General features: G+C 40.5%; 2 long non-coding RNA genes across 2 annotated transcripts; one reads left to right on the forward strand and one right to left on the reverse strand.

The window, feature by feature from the left end:
* The first annotated feature begins 3,793 nt into the window (after positions 1–3,793).
* On the forward strand, positions 3,794–6,455 carry LOC135774580 (uncharacterized). Its single transcript, XR_012336798.1, has 5 exons — positions 3,794–4,376; positions 4,893–5,795; positions 5,894–6,026; positions 6,109–6,209; positions 6,320–6,455. It is a non-coding gene; the product is annotated as an uncharacterized lncRNA (long non-coding RNA).
* Positions 6,419–7,536, reverse strand: LOC135774579 (uncharacterized). The gene is made up of 3 exons (XR_010543741.2): positions 7,387–7,536; positions 6,903–6,960; positions 6,419–6,505 (listed from the first exon to the last, which is right to left on the reverse strand). It is a non-coding gene; the product is annotated as an uncharacterized lncRNA (long non-coding RNA).
* Positions 7,537–7,846: the final 310 nt, after the last annotated feature.

Genomic DNA, 7,846 nt, shown 5'->3' on the forward strand with positions numbered 1-7,846 from the left:
GAACGTTTAAAACGGTTTGACAGAAGTTTAGTTTAGTAAGCTATCTGGTTGTTAGTATGTTTAAGTATGAAGGTAGCATGATTTAGCATGATGTTAACATGATAAGCATGAAGCTAACATGATTAGCATGATGCTAGCATGATTAGCATGAAGCTAGCATGATGTTATCATGATTAACATGAATCTAGCATGATTCTACCATGATTAGCATGAAGCTAGCATGAGTAGCATGAAGCTAGCTTGATGTTAGCATGATCAGCATGAAGCTAGCATGATGTTAGCATGAAGCTAGCATGAGTAGCATGAAGCTAGCATGATGCTAGCATGATTAGCATGAAGCTAACATGAAGCTAGCATGAATCTAGCATGATTAGCATGAAGCTAGCATGATGTTAGCATGATTAGCATGAAGCTAGCATGATGCTAGCATGATTAGCATGAAGCTAGCATGATGGTAGCATGATTAACATGAAGCTAGTATGATGTAAGCATGATTAGCATGAAGCTAGCATGAAGCTAGCATGATTAGCATGAGGCTAGCATGATGCTAGCATGATTAGCATGAAGCCAGCACTATTTAACGTGAAGCTAACAAGATTTAACATGAAGCTAGCATGATTTAGCATGAAGTTAGCAAGATATATTATGAAAATAGCATAAAGCTAGCATGAAACTAGCATGAAGTTAGTATGACTTAGCATGGAGCTAGCATGAAGCTAACATGACCCAAAGACCCAACCCCCATGTCTCTATGATGTTCAGATCCAGAGATATAAGGCTTTGTTTATTATGTTGCTAGGGTGCTCATATTTGGTTGCTAGGGGCGTGGCTTAATGCCTTAATAAGAATCCTATTAAAACTGATTGGATGCCTGAGTAAAATGAGTCCACCCCTATGTCTCTATGACACTCTGGTGTAAAGATATCCATCTGGGCTTTTTATAATGGTAGTCTATGGGAGATGTTGCTAGGGTACCCAAAATTGTTGCTAGGGGCGTGGCTTAATAGCTCTGGGGTGGTCCTAAGAGACTAATTGGATGCCTGAGTAAAATGAGCCCACCCCCATGTCTCTACGACACTCTAAAGTGAAGATATTCCATCTGGGAAAGTTTTTATTCCCTTATATGGGCATGTTTCCTGCCACATTATAAGTCAATGGGAAATTTTGGGGGCCTCTTACACCCCAGGGGTACAGCTTACACCCCATTGTGATGTATGTTCTTACAGAGCCTGTCAGCCTCCTTAAATGTGGTAAGCCACAAGTTTCTACAAGTTTCTCACTCACAGATATGACCCGTCAAAGTTTGTCTCCATGTTAAGTCAATGGGAATTTTGGGGTGTTCGAGCCCCCCGTTTAGGAATTCGGAAGGTCCCATCAGTTAGAAAAGATATAGCACACTAAGTCAGACCAGTCTTAAGGTCCGTGGAAAATTTGGTGCATGTAGCTTGAAAGCTCTAGGACGAGTTAGTGTCAGAAATTTTGGGGTGCTAAGAAGAATAATAACTAGATAGGTACATTTCCTGAAGAAAATGTGAAGTGGTGCTTGCCGTGGCAAATTTCGGGGGACAATATATGATTATACTCCAAGCCAAAAGTAAAACAATTCAACCCACATGTCTCTACGATATTCTGATGCGAAAATATAAGGCTTTGTTTATTCGGTTGCTAGGGTACTGTATTTGGTTGCTAGGGAGAAAATTGGCATCCACTAGTGATTACACTCCGAGTCACGAGTCAAACGGTCAAACCCCCGTGTCTCTACGATGTTCTGATGCGGAGATATAAGGCTTTGTTTACTCTGTTGCTAGGGTACTGTATTTGGTTGCTAGGGAAAAAATTGGCATTCACTAGTGTTTACACTCCGAGATACGAGTCAAACGGTCCAACCCCCGTGTCTCTGCGATGTTCTGATGTGGAGATAAAAGGCTTTGTTTACTCTGTTGCTAGGGTAATGTATTTGGTTGCTAGGGAGAAAATTGGCATCCACTAGTGATTACACTCCGAGTCACGAGTCAAACGGTCCAAACCCCGTGTCTCTACGATGTTCTGATGCGGAGATATAAGGGTTTGTTTACTCTGTTGCTAGGGTACTGTATTTGGTTGCTAGGGAAAAAATGGCATCCACTAGTGATTACCCTCCGAGTCATGAGTCAAACGGTCCAACCCCCGTGTCTCTACGATGTTCTGATGCGGAGATATAAGGCTTTGTTTACTCTGTTGCTAGGGTACTGTATTTGGTTGCTAAGGAAAAAAATGGCATCCACTAGTGATTACCCTCCGAGTCACGAGTCAAACGATCCAACCCCCGTGTCTCTACGATGTTCTGATGCGGAGATATAAGGCTTTGTTTACTCTGTTGCTAGGGTACTGTATTTGGTTGCTAGGGAAAAAAATGGCATCCACTAGTGATTACCCTCCGAGTCACGAGTCAAACGGTCCAACCCCCGTGTCTCTACGATGTTCTGATGCAGAGATATAAGGCTTTGTTTACTCTGTTGCTAGGGTACTGTATTTGGTTGCTAGGGAAAAAAAATGCATCCACTAGTGATTACCCTCCGAGTCATGAGTCAAACGGTCCAACCCCCGTGTCTCTACGATGTTCTGATGCGGAGATATAAGGCTTTGTTTACTCTGTTGCTAGGGTACTGTATTTGGTTGCTAGGGAAAAAAATGGCATCCACTAGTGATTACCCTCCGAGTCACGAGTCAAACGGTCCAAACCCCATGTCTCTACGATGTTCTGATGCGGAGATATAAGGCTTTGTTTACTCTGTTGCTAGGGTACTGTATTTGGTTGCTAGGGAAAAAAATGGCATCCACTAGTGATTACCCTCCGAGTCATGAGTCAAACGGTCCAACCCCCATGTCTCTACGATGTTCTGATGTGGAGATATAAGGCTTTGTTTACTCTGTTGCTAGGGTACTGTATTTGGTTGCTAGGGGCGTGGCTTGGGAGTGGCCAATGATGTGCCCAGTGATTACACTCCGAGTCACAAGTAAAACGGTCCAACCCCCGTGTCTCTACGATGTTCTGATGCGGAGATATAAGGCTTTGTTTACTCTGTTGCTAGGGTACTGTATTTGGTTGCTAGGGGCGTGGCTTGGGAGTGGCCAATTATGTGCCCAGTGATTACACTCCGAGTCACAAGTAAAACGGTCCAACCCCCGTGTCTCTACGATGTTCTGATGCGGAGATATAAGGCTTTGTTTACTCTGTTGCTAGGGTACTGTATTTGGTTGCTAGGGGCGTGGCTTGGGAGTGGCCAATGATGTGCCCAGTGATTACACTCCGAGTCACAAGTAAAACGGTCCAAACCCCGTGTCTCTACGATGTTCTGATGCGGAGATATAAGGCTTTGTTTATTCGGTTGCTAGGGTGCTCAAATTTGGTTGCTAGGGGCGTGGCTTGGGAGTGGCCAATGATGTGCCCAATTGTTACACCCCTAGTCACAAGTAAAACGGTCCAACCCCCGTGTCTCTACGATGTTCTGATGCCGAGATATAACTGTTTGTATTTTATGTTGCTAGGGTGCTCAAAAGTGGTTGCTAGGGGCGTGGCTTAATACCTATGTAAGGATCCTGAGAGACTGGTTGGATGCCTGAGTAAAATGAGCCCACCCACTTTTCTCTACGACACTGTAATACAAAGATATCCCATCTGGAACTGTTTTATTCCCTTATATGGGCATGTTTCCTGCCCCATTATAAGTCAATGGGAATTTTCGGGTGCCTCTTACACCCCAGGGGTACAACTTACACCCCAATGTCATGTATGTTCTTACATAGCCTACCACCCTCTTAAAGAGCACCTATTATGGGATACATGTTTTTAAACATCATTTTGTGTGTAAGTGTGTATTAGTACATGCTAACGATATTCAAAAAGTACATACCTCAAAGAAAACGATGACGCGAGTTATCGTCTCTAACGTTCGAGGACTACAAAAAACACTCGGATTGTAGGCAACAGTTTACTTCCTGTGATTAGTGACGTAGATAAGACCAACATTATCATAGTTCAGCCGTCTCTGCTTTGCTTGGGTACGCCCTCAAAGACGAGGGTGGGGAGCGCCGAGTCAGAAGAGAGCTAAAATGGCGGAGGTTGGGAGTCCCTGCTTTTACTCTGTTTGCAAACTCTTGTTTCATCGTTTAAGTGATTGAATCTCTCGAGTAGACTCTGTCTCTTTAGATGCGAGGGCAAAATAGCACTTTATGGACTTCCACAGAGGACATCATGTTTAATACGGTTCCGGAAAAATCCAGTCAGAAGTTGTTCACGGAGTTTTCACAATAACTGCTTCTCATGAACCGAAGCTGGATTTGCGCGACGTCTCCTCCTGAAAGTTGGATTACTGTGCACTTCTGGATCACAGGCTGTAAGTATTCACGTTTATTATTTGCCTTTTACTGTACATTACGTAACCGGTAACCGGAGATTAACATAATGTGCGTGTAGAGCTAAGCTTGCAAGCGAACTGTTTTGTGTTGTAATACTGTATTTCATAAACAACGTACCATATTTACACACGTGTATGTTGAATTATGCAGACTATCGTTTTTTTATCGATGTTGGTTAAGACATGTTTACAAACTTGCTAAGTTACCAGCTTAACTGTTACCGGTAAAATTTGTTCTCATGATCAAACTCAAGAAACTCTAAGTACAGATGATTTGTTTAAAGTTATATGTATTTTACTGTTGTATTTACTTGAAGCTTTCTTAGATTTTGAAACGAAGTAAACACGTAATGTGTGTTGCTAATGTTGGGCCATGTAATATGTAATACATGAACGTTTTAATGAATAGTCTAACGATTTATAGTCATGGTACTCTATTGTTATAATATGTCTTTTTGACTGAATACATGTTTGTTTTATTTGTCTATATCTTAGATTCGCAGCTGGACACATCCTTCTACACTGTATGCAAACATGCAACATCATAACCAGTGGCGTGTTTACCATTTTGGGGGCCCTAAGCAAAGCCCAAGAACCGGGGCCCCCCATGCACCAGCATTGCCCAAGGTTTTTTATTTGAATTGTACAACAATAATATTCAGTATATATGATACATGATTCAGACTGATCTAACAAACTGAACTAACAAACACCAGCAAACAACATTGTAAGTTGGTTATTGCTTGAATTTATGGATGGGAATCACTTAACTCTCATGTTTATATTGCAAAAACAAACTTACTGTGAGATACAACAAGCATATATGAGATTTTAATGACAATGATGAGATACAGAATATGATTTATGTATTTTCGATGTGATTTAAACCCCTGCGTGTCTTTATCACGTTTATACCTCTACGAGCGTGGAACAAAAGATGCGTGTCACTGATCAAACCAAACCAACAATCACAGGTGTGAAGCCCAAAGTCTTTAAAGTAAACTTGACCATTGAGTGAATGTTGTGCAGTTACGAGAGCACAGAGAGAGTCGAGCGAGCGCTCATTCCAGCACTTGTGTGGCTGGATTTGTGCATGCTAAGCAGAGGTGCGCTTTCCCGTAGAGTTTTGCTCATGAAGTAGCCTATATGTGCCCTCACAAGGATGTGCGCAAATATTTTTCTGCGTACATACTCGCACATCTCTCGCTTGCGCCTGCTTTATCCGTACCTTAGATTTGGGTCTGAATAAACATAACATACTTTCGCACACCTTGTGGCTAGTAGGGGCCCCCCAAGCCCGCGGGGCCCCATGCAATTGCGTGGTTTGCGTGGTGGGTAAACACGCCACTGATCATAACACACAGTACAAGGAGTCAGACTGGCATATGAGGAGCAAAGGTGTGTAACACAAATGATGTATTTAGCTAGTGAAACCACTACCAGTCTTAAATGTATAACTGATGATGACAAAGTTTTTTTTCTCTGCATAATCATAGGAACCCAGACAGTAGCATCGTTTCACAATGTTTCCATCACCATCATCAGTGGATGCCTTTGCCGTCCGTAGCCTGAGATTTCAGATTTGCAGCAAAAAAATTTGATTTTCTCATTTATTGGAATGCTGTGCAGGTATTTAAGTATTTTAGTAACTGTGTTAAATAAAGTAGTATTTACTTTTACAATAAATTTATGCTTGCTTATATTTTTACAGGTTGTACCTTGCAGCCATCCATTACAATGTCACCAAGCCGTAACAAAAGCAGGAGAGGGAAAGTACAAGGCTATGTTCCCAAAACACACAAATGACATACCGTAAGCAGTAATGTTTTATTTCAAATACATTCATAATTAAAAACTTAATGTATGAAGCAGGGAAATAAATGATCAAAACAAAAGATTTATTGACTGCAATATTTCTACAGTTATGTGGATGATGTGATCAGGCTTGTGTTTGATGAGGTATTTGAAGATAAGCTGAAGGAAACTCCGATTCCAATGGACCTGGCATCACAGTTTGAGAAACCTTCAAAGGAGGACGTGATTGCATGCCATCTTCAGTGCAGGGGTCGTCGGAAGCCAACATTCCAATCAGGAAGCTCCAAGCATATCTGGAGAACAACACACGACAGGATGATAACCCTAAAGTGTCATCTTAGATAGCACCAGCTGACAAAGCTTTGATATGCCATTTATCTCAATAGATAGCTGTAAGAAGTGAATTGAACAATTTTTGAAAGAATAGCACAATATGGTTACTAAAGTATGTTTATTTGTATATTGTTTAACATTTAAATATATATTTGTAATAAATAAACTTTTGACTGACTACTACATTTTCTTTAAAGTAACATCTTTTGTTCTTTTGGGTACTTTGTTACTATAATAATACTTTAGTGTTATTGGTTTAAAAATGTAATAAAACTTAATCTAGTCCTGCGCCTCAAAGGCTTATAGTCGGTACAATAAATGTTCTGTGTGTAGGGATTTAGACAATTTGTGCAAAACCTGGATGATGAATCACGCAGGTAAGAGGCCCTGGAACCTGTTGCATTCTCCTTAAAACCTAGTAAGTAAAAACATAGCACAGTCTTTCATAATAAAGTTTACCATAGTAAAATAATGTAGAACTAACATTCATTTCAATTAATACTTTCTTTGTGCTACATTTGGTGTTTCCATATAGTTTGCACAGTAAAATAGTATGTAAGCAGTATTTTATAATTAAGTTTACTATAGTAAAATAATGTAGAAATTACCAAGTGAAATCGTTTTATAATCATTTCAACAAATACTTTATATGTGCTACATTTGGTGTTTCCATATAGTTTGCACAGTAATACAGTATGTAAGCAGTCTTTTATAATAAATTTTACTAGAGTAAAATAATGTAGAAATTACCAAGTGAAATCGTTTTATAATCATTTCAACAAATACTTTCTATGTGCTACATTTGGTGTTTCCATATAGTTATGTAGTACGTTATAATTACCTTTTGGATGTCTTTGCAACACATTTTCGTCTTCGTTTAGCATTCTGGCAGAGCTAAGGACACCTAAAAAAGTTAAATCCAATCGCATTCATTGACGGAGATCGTTTATATCGTAACGGCCTTCTGAACTCTCTGGATCGAGCTCGAAGTGGTAAGTTGCCTCTGAGGCTGTGACTCTCAGTCAGAATCTGTGTCAACCCACGCGTAGTCAGGGGCGTAACCTTTCAAACACACGCCAAACCCAGCTGACCAATAACAGTTGAGTAGTCATCTGACCAATCCGATTACACTAGACATTTTGGGAGGCGGAGACAGGAACTAAACCGAGCGTTTTCCAGACAGTGGGAAATCGGTGAGGTATGTAAGCAATTTATAAGACTCACAATGCATTAGTTCAAGTTTTAATAACATGTATGTACTATGGGATATTGCAATAACGTGCTAACGTGCCAATTTATTA

This window comes from Paramisgurnus dabryanus, chromosome 5, assembly GCF_030506205.2.
Source record: "Paramisgurnus dabryanus chromosome 5, PD_genome_1.1, whole genome shotgun sequence".
NCBI classification, from domain to species: domain Eukaryota; kingdom Metazoa; phylum Chordata; class Actinopteri; order Cypriniformes; family Cobitidae; genus Paramisgurnus; species Paramisgurnus dabryanus.